The sequence below is a fragment of the Magnolia sinica genome, chromosome 1, assembly GCF_029962835.1.
Source record: "Magnolia sinica isolate HGM2019 chromosome 1, MsV1, whole genome shotgun sequence".
Lineage (NCBI taxonomy): Eukaryota > Viridiplantae > Streptophyta > Magnoliopsida > Magnoliales > Magnoliaceae > Magnolia > Magnolia sinica.
Window position 1 is genome coordinate 103320482 of NC_080573.1, and position 20614 is coordinate 103341095.

A 20614-nucleotide genomic window follows, 5' to 3' on the forward strand; every position below is an offset into this window, starting at 1 on the left:
TGACCAAGCTTTTTAAGGGTGTTTATGCTGTGAGTATAAAGTTGGTCATAGGCCACTTGGATGTTGTCATTTTCTTGCTCTTCTCCTTCTTCTATTTCATCTTCGTCTTCTTTTAAGGAGGAAGCCTTTTCAGTTTGTTGCTCATCTATCTCCTCATTGTCCGTTAGATCATGGATGACCGTAGTGGTGGAATCCATAAGAATTTTTAAAGAATTTTGGTCCCCATCAATCTCAAACTCGTTTGTATCTGATTCAGAGTCTTAGATGTCGTCCCATGTGGCAGCCATAGCCTTTCCTTTTGATTTCTTTGTGGGACACTCAGTAGATAAATGACCACACTTTTTGTAGTTATAACACTGGGGCTCCTTAGACCTTCTGCATGATTTTCCCATTGCTTATGGTCAGCTTATTTTCCCTTGTTGTTGAATGTCCTTCCATGGTTCTTATTGAAGAATTTTTTGAACCGCTTAGACAAAAGGGCCTCCTTCTCATTTACATCTTCTTCTTCACCATCCTTTTCTAATTCAATTTTGTTTTTAGAGGTTCTGAGGACAGTATGTTTGGATTTTGTGAGAGTTTTAAAGTGTAGTTCAAAAATCTATAGGGAACCTACGAGTTCTTCTACTTTCATTTCATTGATATCTCTACACTCTTCTATGATGGTGAATTTTGAGTTGACGCATTTCGGTAGGGATCTCAAGATTTTCCTATGATTTTTTGGTACTGAAACCCTCTCTCCAATTCCCCACATGGAGTTACATATATCATTCAGTTTTGTGTAAAACTCCATAAATCTCTCATTTTCATCCAGTTTTTATGTTCTCAAATTGGATTGTTAAGAGTTGTAGCTTTGAGTGTTTTGTTATGCTTGTTCCCTAATGGGTTTTTTTCCAATAGATCCCATGCTTGTTTTGAAGTTTCACACATACATATTTGTTTGAATTCCTCATGTGAAATAGCATAGTAAATCGCGTTTATAGCTTTGGTATCACATGTTTGCCTTTGTTTTTCATAGTCCATCCAAAATGCCTTCAGTTTTGGTTGAGATATGGTAGTGCCAATTTCAAGTACTATTTGTTCCATTGGTGGCACATATCCACTCTTAATTATGTCCCATACATCATGGTTCAAGGATTGCAAAAATATGTTTATCCTATCTTTTTGGTACGCATAATTTGAACCATTAAAACTTGGTGGTCGAGAGACCGATGTTCCTTCTCCTTTAGTCATACTTCCAACTCTAGTAAGGATCTCCTTCTAGGTTATTAAACCCTTTAAGAGGAACCCACTTTGATACCAATTGAAATTGTAGTAAATCGCTACTAATGAAGTAAGAAGTTATGCCCAAGTGTCCTAGAGAGAGAGAGAAAGAGAGAGAGAAGGGGGTTAATCCTACTTAATGCAAATACCAACTTTTAAACAATAGTAAGTGGGATTAATTGATAGTAAGCATAATCAAAAGCTAAGATAGTGAAATATATGAAAGTTTCATTTTATCAAACATCTTGTGTGTGGAAATTAAACATAGCATGAATCATTGCAAATACAATTAAGATCAAGTATCACAAACACAACGATATATATTGGTTTGGTTATATGTTTACTCTACACACAATCAACCCATGAGTGTATCAGATTTCACTATCCAATGGTTTTAAATTAGGTTAACCATAAACTTTTACGACCTACACAAGGTTCTCTAAGGTGCCGACATAAGACAACCTAAGTTTCTTACACAAGACAACTAATCAATGCCTACCAAGGCAATCACAAATGCTTACACAAGGCAATAGGTCCTATACAAGGACACTACATGTATTCTCCCGTCGGAAGCCTACAAAAGCTCTTAACGAGTATGTAGAAACAAACTTTGAATCTAAATCCTACATAAGGAAAGGGCTTAAGACATAATGGACTCTAAAACTTAAGTGTAAGTGAGTGAGTCCCATTTTCGGACATGTTGATGAAGAGTCTTCACCTCCCTTGAACCACAACCGCTTGTAGATGCCCTAATCGAGGGTATCGAGGTTGTTGGGTTAGGATTTGGTTTGATCTACTCTAGTTAATGATTAATCTTTAAGTGTTAGAGAAGATTCCCAAAAACTAAGCATTCAATGATCCCTATACAATGATTTGACATTAAAGAGTGCTACTAGATGATCAACGAAGGTTGGAGTTCATAGTTCAATCTAGGCTATGAATGTTTCGATAAATGCCTTTAAACCATGGATTGAATGATGAACTCTTATGGGAAAGAGGGCTTGAGAGTAAGGGTATTAACTATAGCAATCACTATATCAAAACTCTCTTCAATGCATGCTCAAAAAACCAAGAAGCAACCCTAAGTGTTATATAAAGTAAAATCCCAACAGTTAGAAAATGGACAGAAATCTATCATTGTCGATGCCGTCGACTCCTGCACCAAGGTTTTCAAATAGGTGTAGAATAAATTCTGTCTGATGTTATCGATTATCCTTCGATTCCATCAAAGAAGACATTTGATGTCATCGAAAGATGACTCGATGCCATTGAGGTTTACCTTGAAAAATACACTTTGGTTACTAGACAGTTTGAGATTAATTTTGATGTCATCGAACATGCTTCGATGCCGTTGAAGTTTGAATTTCGATGCCGTCAAGAATAAATTGATTTTCTTTTGAAAACTCCTTGGACTATTTAGTTCATTTTTCGATGTCATCGAACAACCTTTCGATGCCATCAAAATTTGAATTTCGATGTTATTAAAAGAGCTTTGATGTCATCGAAAATATATGATTTTCCTTGTAAACCCTCTGGACAAACTATTCTAAGTGTCGATGTCATTGAACCGTCTACGATGCCATCGATGACTTAACTTCAATGCCATCGAAGGCAATTCGATTGCATCAAAAATATCAGATTTCCTTCAAAGCTTACTGGAGATATATGGCCATATATCGATGTCATCGAAGTGGGTTCGATGCCATCAAAACTTAAGTTTCGATGTCATCGAACTTCTTTCAATGCTATTAACAATTCCCAACATTTTTACAGTTTGGTTGTTGGACTGTTAAGCTACTATTTCGATGCCATAAAAAATGTCTCCATTGCACTTCGATTGCAATCGACAAAACATGAATTTTGTTGATTGATTCATTTTCCATAATCTTTAATCTAATTCTTAAATCTAAGCTTACCAAGGGTTTTGTAAACATAGTTTTGGACAAGTTTAGACCATATTAAGTGAGTTTTTTTACCTGATAGGGTTTGGTTAGGGAAGTGAGGCTTAATATACCTATATAGCACAATCTAGCTTCTTCAACTTAGTGGGTCTTCGGTCTTGTATTCTTCATATAGGGCTCACTTGACTCTAAGACTCAACTTACACGTATATTGACAAACAATGACACTTTCAAAGGACATCAATCGACTTTCTCGATCGGCAACCAAGAAGGAAGAGTCAATGCAGACCGTGAAGGATCAACTGGGGAAGGCCAGAGAATCGTTACAACATTTCTTGTCTTTTGAACTTTAAGTGTAATCATCTTATTTTCATATATGAATGGCCACTGAGCCATTTCCCCCTTTTTCTTCTCATCCCTTTAATTTCTCGGCCTTGTCATATGTAACTGACTAATCCCTATAAACTTGGTGAAACATAGGTTATTCCTGGGCTCCATGATCTAACTCCCCATGTTCCTAACAAACAGAAACATACGGCAACATTATCACCACAAGTCTTTTAGATCGTAGGTGCCAGACGCTTACTATTTAAGTGGCGTCCTATCTTTCATTTCTTCATCATTCCTCACAACCTTGATCTACCCCGATGGCTTCCAATGCCCCCCCTTTTATTCCAGGCGCTGAATCGTAATACACTATTAAAACTGGAAAGTTCGGCCTTACCTTGATAGTCTCTTTCAGTATGATTTAGTTGATCGCCTCCATGGACTAGTTATCGGGCAAAGCCACCATCGATGTCCTCATCACTGGAGCTCGATTCATCTGGGGTAACCCTACGATTCATCATTAGTAGTGCCTTATGGAAATCTGGGTTGTGCTATATAGCAATCACGGGTAGCTAAGTATCGCTTTGGGCTTGGGGAAAAATTAGCATATCTGTAAGATGATCAAGGGTTGCCTCCATCCCTTACATGGTCAATTGACTTTTCCGGTGGAAAGCTTCCATTGTTTCCAAAAGATAACGAATCCCTAGATTACTGTCTAAAGGATTTTGGTCCATACCTTCCTTATTTGGTATTAACTCAAGAGGAGTCCTCGCTTTGATACCAATTGACGTAGAGATGAATGTGATGAGGTCGATCACCGTCTTCCTAAAGGGGATAATTACTCTGAATTCACTAAGCTTCTCTCTACTCCTCACAAAGATTCCTCGAATCCACATGGAAAAATAGAAAAATATAAATAAATTCTAATAAATTCAAAATTATATTAATTGATTATTAAAATAAATTTACAACCCTTTAAATAGTGACACCAAACATAAGAAAAAGTTTTAGAATCAAACTCCCTAAAAAAATATGACTTACTATAAATAATAAACTTAATATTTATAGATGGTCATAATTTCTACTAGACCGGCCAAAAATAGTAAGTGTCCAATTAGGCCCAACCATGTTATTCTCCTAATTTTTTAAAGCCCTTTTCATGTTGGGCACGACTCCTAAAGCTCAGAAGATGAAGAGTCATGATCGAACTAAAACTTACTATAAATAGTAAAAACGAAATTAAAATGGATTTTTGACCATTGATATGATGGAATCTCACAAATTTAGCGAGCAACCCGGTGTAGTAGGGTTGGGTGGTTAAAGTAGCTTCTAGTACCTCAAAATCATATATGGTACATTGAATAACTCGTTCCAGTTTGTGAGCCTTCTTTGGTCCATCTTAGATATGAAAGTGTCTGCAACCCGCTCTACATCATGTCTCCATTAAAAGTTTTCACTTTTTATTCGATTTTATCAAACGATGGCAACGACCACCTGTATATTTGTATTTCCCTCTAAAGTTTTTTCCTTTTTGTTTATTATACCAGCAACGAGAGTTTTATTTTAAAAAATACATATTTAATTCGGTTTGACAAAAATGGGGTATTTTACTTAGCTTATGAAATATACTGACTTTTAATCATTTAACAAGTCAACACCTTTTTTTAGTGCCCAGTTTGCTTGGCCCGATCCAGCCTGCTTTAGAGCTAGCCCGCTTATTTATTAGGCCTTACTACTCATGACCAAGTGAATCGGTGGGCTTGTTCACTTGGTCCGAATCCAGCCCAAAGTAGCCGAACATGGACTGGGCCTAGTTCAAACCGGCCGACTTCAAAGCCTAGTGGGCCACAATTTCACGGAAGCGGCTTGCCTCCTACCCCAGCCCGGACGGTAATCCGTCCAGGCAGGGCTCTGTAGGGCCCAAACTGATGTACTTATTTTATCCACGCCAATCATAATTTTTCTCAGATTATTTTAATATATCATATAAAAAATGAGACAGGTACAGAGCTTAAGTGGACCACAAAGTAGGGATTTAACTTCCACCATTAAAAACTTCTTGGGAGCTGGAGAAGTTTCCGATCAAGCTGATATTTGTGTTTTCACTTCATCCACGTCAGTATGACATTATTAATAGGTTGGATGGTTAAAAAAAAAAAAAAACATCATGGTGGCCCTTAGAAAGGTTTCAACGGTGAGAATCATTATCACTGCATGTTCCTTTGATGTGGTCCACTGTAGCTGTGAATCTGCTTCACTTCTTTTTTCGTCTCATGCATTATAATTATCTGAGAAAAGCGATGAGCGGCGTGGATAAAACATTTAAATCACTTTGGACCCCACAGGGCCTTGCCCATACGGATTACCGGGGTTAGGACGCAATCCGCGTCCCCATTTCACTTGGTCCCGACGGAGCTCATGGAATTTCACCACCTATGGGTATCGAACCCCAGATCTCGTGTTGAAACTCCCGCAGTCTGCCACTGAGGTAAGGACTCCAACTCCCATTGACCATTCGTCGACACAAATGGAATGGAAATCAATGTGACTCCCTGCTTAGTGGGTTGAGCACTGTTTTTTTTTTTTTAAGAGGAAAGCTTTGATACTCTGGTAGGTGTGATGGATGATACGCGTGCACTTAAAATTTACATACGTAGTTTAAAAGTAATTTAAATTAAACTCTCTAAATTATGGGTCCCATGTTTCATGATCCAAATGTTAAGCTTCTTTGAATATTTGAGTACCGGAGACATTTAAAGATGAAAAATAACCCGAGCGTTTACAGGAATCAGAGGTTAGTATTGTCCAACCAATATAAATTTTTGGATGGGACTTAGCGACGGTTAATTCCACGTTTTGGTCCGTTCAGTTTAAGCTCATGTATGCAAGTTTACAATTTCATAGTGCCTGTGTATCAAATATCATACTTTGCCAGAGCACCAAATAACACGGCTTTCACAAGGGTGTGACTACTCCGAGAGTGGGCCTCACACCTTTTTAAGTATCTAAAATTACGTAGACGGTTGGGATGCTCCACCACGGTCGGTTGGGCAATAACCTATCTTTTATTGCGTGGGTCCCGCAGGTAATGTCTGTCCTACCATTAGTTGAGTGTAGGGCCACTTTAGTTTAAACGTGCCATCAGATCCGTTCATCTGACGTGGAATCATTAGGATGAAAATAATCCTGCTAGTTGTACATTACTTTCTACGGTGAGGCCGACGCGACGTTGGGATTGGTGTGATGATGAGGGTCGAGGTGAAACATTAGGTGAGACATCTAATGGACCGTGTGGATTTTATCCACGTCAAGTCGTTGGCCCCACAAAAGCAGTCGGCACGCCCCCCGCACCACAATCTGTTGCCGGGAACATGCGTAAGAAAAAGCCATATGATGTAACGGTGATGTCGAATCCTCCCGGAAACAGTGGTGAGGTGCACACTACGGCATCCGATCAATACCGTCCACTTGAGATAGATCTTCTTCATATATATATGGAAAAAGGTTCTATGCTGTCCGCACATCATGGTGGGGCCCACTGAACTTGTGTAAACTTTTTTGAGAACTCATCATATGTGATGTGATCCAAAGTTTGAACAGGTCCACGTGAAGCAGTAGCTGTGAAAGCCCCGGACCCAATTTTTATTTTGATGTTAAACTTTGTTAGGCCATGAAAAATGAAAACCGTTTTCCCCCTTAATTTGCAATTCTCTTTGCTATGGCCCACCATAATTTTAGATCAAGATGAAAATTTATCACATGGGGTTTCATGAGATTCCACACCACATGGACTGTTCTTACTAGACGCCTTGAATCAACAACGTAAATACAGAACAGATGCATATGGTGAGACAGCTCATGCGAGAAAGTAATCCCAAGTCAAACAAATAGGATTGTGTATCAGGTAAACTCTGGGGCACCATAAGTTATGTCTTAATTATCTACCTGTCTCATTGGTTCTACCAGGTTATTTTAAGGATGAGCCTAAAATTGAAGCATATCCATAGCTCTGGCGGACCACACCATAGGAGAGTGTAATTGAACACATACCATTGAAATCTTAACGGGCCACAAGATTTTGAATTGAGCTGATATTTATGTTTTGCTTTCATCTATGTCCGTGTGATCTTATGAATAGGTTGGATGACAAATAAACATCACTGTACACCCTAGAAAGGTTTCAATAGTAGACATCATTTTCTCCACTGTTTATTGTAATGGGTCCACTCCAACTTTGGATAAGCTTTAATTTTGAGCTCAACCCTTAAAATGAGCTTTAAAAAAGGATGGATAGTGTGGATAAGCCACACATATTCATGGTGGGCCCAGCGGAGTTTAGTCGGCACCATTGCTTTCTAGTGAAAAGCTGAAGTCCTTTGGCCACACCTTAGGAAAGAGTTGAAATGGAACGGCCCATCATTTTAAATCTTCCTAATTCCGGTGCTGTGCTTATATGGGACTCGGCTTCTCGGTAGTGGCCCTTCCAGTGCTGAGCTCGGTACTTGATTGTGCTGGAAAAGCTCCATGAGCCCTACCATGCATGATGTGTTTTTATCCATGCTTTCTATTCTATTCTATTCTATTTATTTATTTATTATTTTATTTACTTATTATCTTTTTTAGAGCAAGCTGAAATGGTAGGTGGACTACATTACAGGAAAGAGTGGTGATTGAATGCCTACCATTAAAAGCTTCCTAAGGCCCGATGTAACATTTATTCGCCATCTAACTTATTGATTAGGTCACACAAATATAAATGTAGGGAAAACATAATTATTAGCTTGATCCAAAACTTTTGTAACTCCAAATAAATTTTAATGGTAGGCGTTCAATCACCAATATTTCCTTCGTATTTGTCTCATTTTTGGGCTCAAGTTGTAAAATAATTTATAAAAATAAATGAACAACGTAGACAAAACACATGCATCATGGTGAGTCTATAGCTTTTTTTCAACACTGACCAATACAAAGTTCGGCATTGGAGGAGTCACTACCTAATCCACGTCCATATATATGCCATCTAACTTATAAGATGATCCCGAGATGAACTTTAAAAACAACTATCAGCTTATGCAAAACTTCGACGGGTCAAGTGAGATCAGGTGTCCCATCCTTAATATTTCCAATGATCTTGTCCACTTGAGTATTAGAAGATGCAGATTTCCTGCTTTCCTACGTTGGGAACCCAGGTGGGGCCCACCGTGATGTTTGTTAGAAATTCACCAGTTTATCTGATTGGGAAAATCACCAATGGTTTTGATTAGAAGGCTCCGTATCTCTTTATGCTGATTTCCTACCTGCTTGTGGAAGTGGGTGGGCAGCCTTTTAGCTGGGGAAACTCTTTCTTATCAACCGAGTTCTTTTATACATAATAACCACCCATGGGATAGAAAAGCACTCGATTATATCTAAGCCCCTTTCCTAAGGGAAAGGAAGACGTGAATAAGTGACAGGAGTTCCTCTCATCTGCTGTGTGAGCTCATTTTAAGATATGAGATCAAAAGCAAACAATTCCAAGACTCAAGTGGGCCGCACTAAAAGATGGGGTGGGTAGGGAAATTCCCACCATTGAAACCTCCCTCGGGTCAGCAGTGATGTTTACATGCCATCCATATCCTTCGTAGCGTCATTCTTACTGGGATGAACTGAAAACATAAATATTAGTGTCATTCAAAACTTGTGTGGCCTCAGAAATATTGTGGACATTCAGTCCTCACGTTTTCAGCACATTTAAGTATAGATTCGGCTCTTATTTATTTATTATTATTATTTTAATCTTGCGTCTTAAAATAAGCTCATTCGGCTCTTATTTATTTATTATTATTATTTTAATCTTGCGTCTTAAAATAAGCTCATATAATGGATGAATGAGGCAGATTTCTCATAGACATTATAATGGAGCTCACCTAAGTTTCCACCGCAGGAACTTCCTGCAAGATGAAAAATCCGCATCCAGTATTAAAACCCACCGGTTCATGGATGAAGTTAAAAAATGAGCTGACATAATTGATGAGCGCAGCAGATGTAATACTGACATCACTGTGGCCCCACAGATATTTCTGTTACACGGGCTTTTCACAATACCTGCCAGAACCCTAATCTCCTCAGCACACGTGGTAGAGTGCCACTTGTCATTTGGGATAGTTGCCAACACTGTCGTGGAACCATTCACTGGCCCTCAAAGTGACGGTTGTAGACAAAATTATTAAAGGATGTGGGAATCGGAAATAAAGTGATGGCTAGGATTGTCTACAGGTATGGTCATCTATGGTAGTGACTCGTAGATTTACGGCCACGATTGGTCTGAGAGATAGCTGTACCATCAACAAGAGAATTGACTTTGATACTCCGTCAGTGTATCATGGTTCAAATTAGCTCATATCGAACCGTCCAAATCGACATCGAAAGCTGATAGTGTTGATATATTAGAGAGTTGAAATAAAAACAACCAACGGTCCTAATTCAGTAAACAAGTGTCCACGAATCAGAGGTGAGAATTATTTAACTTTTCTGACTTTAGGGTTACAATCTATCTGCAATGGGCCACGCAATTTAGACCGTTCAATTTAAATTAGTATGTAAAACGCATAATGATTTTGTAAAGCTGCATGTCAACCATCATAGCCTGTCATAGTATTAAATAATTCCCTCTAACAACCCAATCGCAAGAGATGGAATGAGTGTTATTTGTCCTACCTGGCGTAGTCATGCGAGAGGGACGCCACAAGCGAGAATCTTGCATGACACAAAATGACGAAGAGATGACACACCAGAAGCGAACCTTGCATGACATAAAATGACGAGAGCCACCCGAGAGTTTGGGATTGTACAAGATGGGCCATGGTTCACTGATCTAAACCGTTGATATGATGGGCCTCTTCGTTATTTTACTTGGGTTTTTGAGGCCTACTTATGGCAACTTTTAGTAGGTAAGCCCCCAGCGAATTCCCCTGGTTTAACTCTGTATGTGTATCCTCCCTTTTCTGTACTAAGCAATTTAGGAGGAGATCTCTATCCTAGTCTTTGGTATGCGTATATCTCTTTAGTATTCTTATATATTCTAATCATCTCTCTCTATTCTCTCCAATTACTCTCTTTGAGGGAGTAATTCCCTTGTGGAAGACATAACAACGAATAACAACAAATTAGTAGAGAATGTAAGACAGAAAATAGAGAGAAAAGAGAGGGTGGGCCAACTTGTCCTTAGCTTCAATCATGCGATCCGAGCCATCTACCGTATTCATTAGGTCATCTAAACCGTGGATCAGAGGGGTGGAATAATTCCATCTCTCTCATAATAATTTGGCGGACTGCTGAAAGAAGGCTGTCCATCTTCAGTTTTGCGAAGGTCCATTCAAAAATCAACATTTGTAGATTCGTTGGACCTGCCTTTTAGTTGATGAGGCCCACCGGGCTTACTCATGGATGATGCATCATTTGAAGATATATATAGCTCACCTTTATAAAAAAGAAAGTTTTCCTTTTCTTTAAGATGAACTCTTTTTTCTTTTTCTTTTTTTCTTTTTTTTTTTATAGTAATTTTTGTTTGTTGGCCACCTAATAAGGCATTAGGAATTTTCCATCCTGGAGAGTTTTGGTGCATGAGGACCATCAGAGCATGATCCATAAAATCAACCGTTTGAATCACTGATCCACTGGCCCCACTTGTACAAACCGAGAATCCAATTATTGTACAAACATCTAAATTTCAAATTAAAAGTCAATTAAAGTTTACAATTAGGGACTAATAAGAAAACTTTCTATTGTCCAATTATGTGTGTAATTTGAACATGTGAGGTCCTTAATTTTGTTATCTAAGCAATTGATATGATGGCCCCGACTGTGGATGTATTCATTTGGCCTTATTGAATACAATTGTTCATTTTGTTTCTTAGCCATCTAATTGAGGAGATTATTTTAGGCAGGGTGTTGAGCTTGAAATATTGTATATTTCCCCATTGTTATTAATTGGTTTTGAGAACACGAATGTGTTTAATTGATTTAATTACACATATTTTCATATGCGATGTGATTGGGAGAGCTAAGGAGAAAATAACAATTAAAGAGGAAATTTAATGCTCAAAGAATGATAAGTGAAGATTTAAAAATTTGGAAGTGTTTAATGAATAGTTTATATGCCAAAGATCCAAGAAAACTAAGTGTAAAGGAGAAAGAAAAGACTGGTAAAATCACAAGTCCGACAAGAGAAGCAACAGATTGTTCGGCTCCGCCTTCGACTCGACCTTTGGTCTGACTAAAAATGCACAAAATAGTCTAGCAAAAAATTGTGATTTTTGAAATTAATTCGGCTCGACCTTCAATCCGACTGAAGCTAACTTCGGTCCCACCGAAGACAGCTTAGGTGCGACCGAAGGTAGACAGAGTCTGCACAAATTTTTCATACGTAACTTGGTTTGACTGAAGGAAAATTCAGTGCGATTGAAGGCAACTTCAGTGCAACCAATGAAAACGTCGGTGCGACTGAAGCGTAACGAAAGTGCGTAAATTCAAATTCGATTCAAACACGTTACGATCAAAGCCCATATAAAGAGATGTTTCAAGTCTTTCTAAACATGAATTACGGTAGAAGGAGTAGGGTAAAGAGTTGTGTTGTTTCAAAGAGTCCTCCCTTCTTCCTCAATCCTTCATTTCTAATTAGTTTTTATGTTTTTCTTTAAGACTTTTAGTTCAATCATGTATTTGGTTGGCTAATCTCTTAGTTAGAGCTAAGAGATAAAGCTTGTACTTTGTTTTAATATTTATTTTACTTTGATTCAAGTTATTTGATTTTCATGTTGAATAATTCATGGGTTTTAATTTGAATGAAGGAATATTTTCAGTTTACTTTAATCTATTGTTGACTCCGGGCAGTGTTGATGCTTAGCAAGCTTTTGATATGTTCTTACCTGTTTTGCAATTATGTGATCTGTAAAATTATATCATCGACTCTGGGCATGGTAGATGCTTTGAATTCTTTACGATCATTACATTAATGCTTTATGAAGGAACCAATCTGAAGAATGTTCAGATTTTGTTTTGATGAATAAATTATGTTTTAACTGCTCCATTATCCGGCTGAATATGATATGACTTCGATTCTAGTTATGTTATCAACTGAATCAAGTAAAGTAATATTAAGATGGCTATAAATAGATCATTGGCTCTCTAGTTTTTTAATTTATTTTTTTAAATTTTTGATAGTTTATCCACAATTGATCTTTTAATCTAAATTTTAGTTAGTAGATTGTAGTTTTAGTTCTAATTTACTTCAGAATTCGTACAAAACAAGTCCCTGTGGGTATGACCTTGGTCTCACCGAGTTATCACCACATCGTAACCCTGCACTTGGGGTGACAAGCGAACACATATACATCCATGATGGGAGCTACACTAAATGGTTTGTAAGAATTCTATAAGGTGGGGCTTATTGATCAATTGTATGGATCTCTTTAAGGGTTGGATAATGTCTTCATGCCTACCAGTGGATCCCACTCAGTTGTGATTGGTGCTTGGAACTCTAAAGTAGAATGTTGTGGCTGAAAGGTGTAATTATACCATTATTAATATGGTGCGTATCGTGATAAGTAATTTGACATTGTCAGAATATCTATGGGGTGATGTGATAAAAACAACAATTCATATTCTTAATAGAGTCTCCATCAAGGATGTAAGTAAACCTCCTTTTGAGTTATAGAATAGGAGAAAACTAAGTCTCTGATATCTCCATGTTTGGGGATGCCTTGCTAAGGTTAAAGTTTATAACCTGCATTAAAGAAAGCTTGATCATAGAACTATAAGCTATTTCTTTATAAGATTCTCGAAAATATCAAAAGGTCATCTATTTAATTGTCCTTCCCATTCAATTAGGATTATGGAGACTGGGAATGACAGATTCATTGAGAATACTGAGAATAGTGGGAGCACGAATTTGATGAAGAGTGGGCTGTGATTCCCATCACAGCAACTTTGGATCACGTGGGGACACATCTTGTAGTTGAGCATGTAATTACTGTAGATCACCATGACGAACCTCATATACAACCTACTAATGAAGGAAATAAAAGTCACGCTTAAGAGGATGAGTCATTAAGAAGATTTGAAAGAGAGATGAGGCCTATGATTCTAGACGATCACATCATATACTTATATGAGCGCAAGTTTGATATAGAGGTAGAAAATGATTCTTAAATCCTTTATATAAGCCAAACAAAGTGTTAACCTCTCTCATTGGATTGATGCCATGAAGGATGAGTTGAAATCCATGAAGGACAACGAAGTTTACAATCTTATTGAATTAGATTGGTTGTAAATGAGTATTTAAAATAAAAAAGGACTTCAAGGGTAATGTCAAAATATATAAAATAGTACTTGTTGCCAATGATTTTAACTAACATGAAGGCATTAATTTTAAAGAGATTTTCTCACTAGTGTTTGAGAAAGACTCATTCAGAATCATAATGACTTTTATGATCATATGGATTTTGAGTTATATTAGATGGATATAAAAATTACGATTCTCAATGGAGATCTATATGAGAATGTATATATGTTACAACCTGAAAGTTTTGTAGTTGATGGCTTAAAATATATAGTTTGTAAAATCAAGAAATTCATCTATGGGTCGAAACATGCATCACGACAATGATACCTGAAGTTTCATAAAGTGATTTCCTCATATAGTTTTGTACAAAACATTACAGATGAGTGTATCTACGTCAAAGTTAGTGAAAGAAAGTTTATTATATTAGTTTTGTATGTTAATGACATTTTGTTAGTTAGTAATGACATTAGAATATTGAGTGATATTAAGAAATTTCTATTTTAAAAGTTTGAGATGAAGGATTTTGATGACGTCTCTTATGTCATCAGCATTGAGATATGTCATGACAGATCACATTAATTGCTTAGCCTTTCATAGATGGCCTATATTGATGGGGTACTCGAAAGATATGGTATGCAAAATTGTGCTAGTTGACAATCGTCCATTGTAAAGAGTGATAAATTCGGCTAGTTCCAGTGTCCTAAGAATGATTTGGAAAATAATCGAATAAAAGATTTTTCATACGCATCAATAATAGGGAGCATCATGTATGTTCAAGTCTGCATGCAACCCTTTATTGCCTTTATAGTTGAAATATTAGGCATGTATCTCTCTAATCTAGGAATGTAATATTGGATAGCTGCAAAGAAAGTGTTCCACTACATATAAAGGACAAAAGACTTTACACTCACATATAGAAGTTTTGATCATTTAAAGTTGGTTGAATTCTCAGACGAAAATTATGCTGGCTGCATTGATACGAAGAAGTCTATCTCAAGCTATATCTTCATGATGGTTGGTGGGATTGTGTCTTGAAAAATTGTGAAACAGTCGATAATAACCTCATTACCATGGAAGCTGAGTTTATTATGTGTTATGAAGCATTAAATTAGGCACTGTGGTTACAATATTTTTTCTTAAGTTTATAGGTATTGGAGCATATCTCGAAACCATTGAGAATCTTTTGTGATAACTCAACCATGGTTTCTTTCTCTAACAACAACAAGCATTCATTAAGATCGAAGCATATCGATGTCAAGTATCATATTATAAAGGAAAGAATTCAGAATCATCTAATGTCCATAGAGTTCATCAGGACTAAGTAAATGATTACGAATTTGCTCACTAAAGTGCTCTCTATCATGCCATTTTAGGAGCATGTAACATCTATGGGAGTCATTGACCCCATAGATGTATTCAGTTAGTGGGAGTTAAGCATATTTTATTTTCATATACATTGAAGAAATTTCATTTATAAAGTTTTGATGATTCTGATATAAATTTGATTTTTTTTTTCTTTTCTTTATATATGCACAATTTATTTTAATGAAGTGGAACTAAAGTCTTGTCTTATTGAAGGCAGTTGAAAGCTCCTCAACCCTTTAAGGATAGTTACATATGATCATATTACGTGTGTGTAATCCTCGTATCACACTTTCTAGTCCTTAATCCATGTCGTTAGGGTTGGTAGTATTTGTGATCATGCTTAGTCTCACTTCACCGAAATTAAATGTTGTGTAAACTACTGTGATCTGATACTACTAGTCTTAATAGACCAGATTGTAAAAGCATTGCCCATATTATCTACCAATTTTATTAGTTAACCATTTATATAATTTCTTTAAAATTAAAATAGGTTTTCAAAATTAATTAAACCTTAACATTGATCTATGTGGCCCAAGTAAGAGTATGTAAGAATTTTATAAGGTGGGCCTTCTTGATCAATGGTTTGGATTGCCCTATGGGTTGGATAATGTAATTGGGCATACTGGTAGATCCCACTCAGTTGTGATTGGTCTAAAAAACATGTATGGAGTTATGTGTTATAATTATGTTACATGCACAATATTTTAGATATACTAGGAATCCTAAATTCGTGTGGAGCATAAATGAAAGAGTTTCGATGGGTTACAAACTCCTTACCCTCAATAAATATAAAAGTAGGATTAGTTCCCAAGCCTACACATGTTGAAGCTTCTATTCCCATCATGGTGCTTCTTTGAAAGGTGTAATGTCTGGAAGACTACAAATATCAGTTCTACTGTGATGATGTCATGATCAGGTACGAATTTTGATTAAAATTCTCGATCTCCACATTGGATGCACTGCACTGTCTTTTCAATTCCATAAATTACAGTTAACATGGTTTGGATCTCAAGACCATGGCCCTACGCATGTACATATGGATAAGCGGGCCTCCTCAAATTCACATAATCGCTTACTAGTTCTCATTATCTTGGGAACATGTCACGGAGGTTGGAAAGAGAATGAAGGTGGAGTTGAAAAAACTTACTCTTTGAAATCGACTTGCAAGGAGATAAGCATGTATGAGCTTGAAAATGAGAATGACTCTTATCTCATTTGGCTGGGGGGCGGCTTGGGTGGAGGTGCGTGGGATCCCTCACTGTGGGGCCATCATGATATATGTGCCTTACATCCATGCCATTGAAAACTCATTTTGGGACACGATTCAAAAAATGAAGTAGATCTAAATCTCAGGTGGACCATAGCATATGAAACCGTTGTAATTGAATCTCCACCATTAAAAATTTCATGGGGTCCACTGGAATGTTTATTTGCCATCTAGCCTGTTGATAAATTCACAAGGACGTGGATGAAGTCACCATAGAAATATAATTTTATCCAAAACTTTTGTGGCCTACGAGAAGTTTTTAATGATAGTTTACTACTGTGTTGCCTGTACTATGGTCCGCCTGATATTTGGATCTGCTTCATTTTTGGATCATGCCTAAAAATGAGTTTTCAGTACATATGGATGGTGTGGTTGTTAGGTGCATACATCACAGCAGGCCCCACAGTCAAGGATCCTACCCACGGCGGTGGATCCAGGGATCCACCTCGCTCTTTTGGCTGATGCTTTGGATGGCAAGGAATTTTCTCAACCCCACACAACTCAAAAGCAGAATACAACCACCGTATGTTTTTCTCTTCACCATTCTTTGATGATGGGGAGAGCACAAGAAAGTCATCTCACTGACGTATAACAAGCGGTAATCACCATGTCATATGGACTTAACAGTAGCCATTATTAAGAGTGGATGGGCCCACATGTAGTCATTGGCAGGAACCATCATCATCTTCTTGGCATTACCATAGATGGATTGGATTTACTCCAAAATTATGCCGATTTGCTGATCTTAACCATTATTTGGTGGAATTTGTATGGATAAGTTTGGACGGCTGAGTATATATATATATATATATATATATATTCCGAACCATGGGATTTAATGCTGGCAATTAAATTTGGGTGCCTTATATAGTCTTTTTTAATAACAGAATTTATTGTACCCAGGGACTGAAATGTTTCTCACCAGGAAGGACTTCATTTCACATATGTATGTGTATATTAGTAAAATATTTCATTTCTTTACATAATTTTCTCTTGTGTCTATAATTCATTAGGTTATAATTCAGTTAGATTTGATTCATATTTATTGTATTATTTTGAGGTCATTCTGTGTATAAATTTAGGACCTCACATTCAATGAAATACAAATAATTCTTCCATCTCTAATTAATTCTGTCTATAATTTTATTATAATATTTGAGCTTTTGATCAATAGCTCTTGATTGCTCATCATATCCTTGACGAACTCCTTCTCAAAATTCGTCCAGGATCTTTTCTTGTCGCAACACATCCTGAATTCTTAAACCATCATTGAATTCCAACATTTTTTGTTTATTTTATTCCCACATCCGGTGAAACCATCCGCTGCCACAACCTTGCACTAGCCGCATCCCGTTGCTAAAACCCATCAGCGTCGCTTCTCCTCAATCTCTGGTAAACCAATCCTCATTGGAAATTGCCAAGAGTGAAGTCCCGTTTGGACTCACCTTTGGAAGCAGCATTTGATACCTTAATGTTGTTTTGAGCCAAATTCCATTTCGTGTTGTGTATTTGAATATGTTTTTATAAATTCTAGTTTGATCCCCATCTATCAAAATAAGCACTAGAAAGCCCACTTATTGAAAATCAATTAAATTAATTTTGAAAAATGGACCGAAATAAAAATGATGTTTTGATACAACATTCCATGACCACTGCCATTAATGCATTGCATGGAAATACAATTTGTACGCTCAACTACCGCACCTTTATATGATAAAGCTAGTTTTGTGGACAGCGCCTAAACCCGTTTGAATTACACGCTCTCATGCCATGAATTCATCTGAATAGACACGTATACATGGCCCACTCACCTACCAAACGACATGAAAGGTCCGCTCTACCTGCATGAATGCTAATTCCACTGCCCCATCTTGAAGCATCAGACACCATAAAAGCCAACTTGGAAAATCCCAGTCGGATCGAAGACGTCATCAGATGGTCCCCTCAATGAATGTGATCAATCATAAAGATTAGTTGAGCTAGTGGCAGGGCCGGTGACAAATGCAAATTAAATATAGACCGTTTGTTGTCATATTTCTCATACATGCACGTGTAGCTTACCTGACTAATGGACTACCTTGATTTTTGAGTGAAGAAGCATCATCCACAGAAAACACTATGAGCATTCCTGATTTGACACATTTGCCATGTCGGCGGGTGTGGTTCTGACGCAAGGAAGGACGGGAGGTCAAGCACGGTCTTCCTCAAGGGGATAATTGTTCCGAATCCATGGAACTTTTTTGGAATTCTCACAAAGACTCCTCCACGAGGATAAGAACAAGAAAATAGAAAATAAATTCTATAAAATTTGAAATTGATTGATAAATGAAGTAAATGAACTCACAACCCTTTAAATAGAGATACTAAGCAATGGAAGAAATTTCAAAATCAAACTACAACTAAAACTCTTAGAATTCGCAACTTTCTGTAAATGATAAACTTACTATTTATAGACCATTGTGATTTCTGCCTGTGCACAAGGTTTTCAGCTAAAAATAGTAAGTGTCCTATTTGGCTTCACAACAATGTTCTCCCAATTATTCTAAGCGCTTTTCATGTTAAAATAGGGAAACAACCGTCGATTTGATGGTATTTCACAAATCCGGCTTGCACAACCCAGCATAACTAGGTTGGGTGGATGAAGTAGCTCATCCTACCTCAAAATCATATATTCTACGTTTGACTATTCATTCCGATTTGTGAGATATGTCCGTTTTAAGTTGTGACGGTCTGAATCATTTCCATCTTCGATCGGGCCTTTTCTAGTCTATTTTGGCCATAAAATTATCCACGACCCCGTCTATATCAGGTTCTCTAGTGTTTGGCGTTTGAACATGGGTGGTTGTGGTATTAGAATTAATCATTCCGCTGCTCCCAAAGTGTGAATGAATGGGAAAAGATATTCAAGGGGCTTAAGAAACTAAACTTTGAAACGGCAGCATCCTTGTTCAACCAGAGACTGCCACGTGTGGTCCATAAAGGGAAGATAAACCCATCCAAGATGATCTTTGACTTAGAATGATTCGACTATGGGACGATATTTTCTTACCTCCGATCTTGTACCATACACGTGCCACATGGGATGATCTGAACCCAGCATTCTTGGGGCCCCACCGCTAGATGGGAGCAATTGATCTTTTCCCACTGAATGGGAGCAATTGCCTACTTCTTTGCTTTGGACCTAGGGCTGCCCGTGGGGCTGGGCTCAGGCCAGGCCCTTGTGCGACAGGACCTGCAGCCACCTAAGTAACCGGTTTGGGTCCAGATACCATTTTTACGATCTTGAGTGCATCCGGATACCATTTCCAGAGTGATCACTCATGCATGCGGTCGATACCTATTTGTGTCTCAGGGACTCATCCGAGTTGGGTTCGACTACGATGAGTCGACTCGGACTTGAAAGTAGGGGGCCAGGCCAAGCCTACCTGACGCTTAAAACCCAAGGCCTAAGCCTAGCTTGAGCCGGGAATGGGCCTAGCACAGTACGCCTAAGCCCTAGTTAAAAACTCATTTTCTTTATGTAGAATTTTCTTCTTTTTCTCTGTAGACACTTGCCATCGAATAGTACACGTCTCTCGAATGAACAAGGCTTATGCCCTTTGATACCCAAAGATAAGCCGTAATATAATCGTTCAGCAAAATAAGGATTTGGAGATCTTTTAAGTCAGCTTTAATACTTTTAGTTTCAACATGCGATATTTCTTTTGCATGCTCTTCAATAACTTCATAATAACTTCATGTTTAACCATATCATAAAACATTTGTTGATCTTTTGAGTAAAAAATTAATGATTTAGATCATCGTTTGGAGTTTCTAAATTTAATCCTCTCTTGTCACTACAAGCTAGGCAGTTCCTTTTTTTTTTTTTTTTTTTGCATCAAATCTTCAATGAAAACGATATCTTACATAAGAATTAACTTGTGGGTATTAGGTTCCATAACCTACACCCTCTTGTTAATTTATATAGTCAAGAAAATGATAGAGATTTTCTCCTCATTGTTGGGTTCGATGAAATCGAACCAATTTTGATATCATCGATAATTGCTGGATTTTTTACCACTGGTCACTAGACAGTTTTTTGGTCCTGTCGATATCATCGATGGACTTCAGATGATATCGAAGGCTGTCATCGAGAGACCTTTGATGACATTGATAATTGTTGGAATTCTCAGC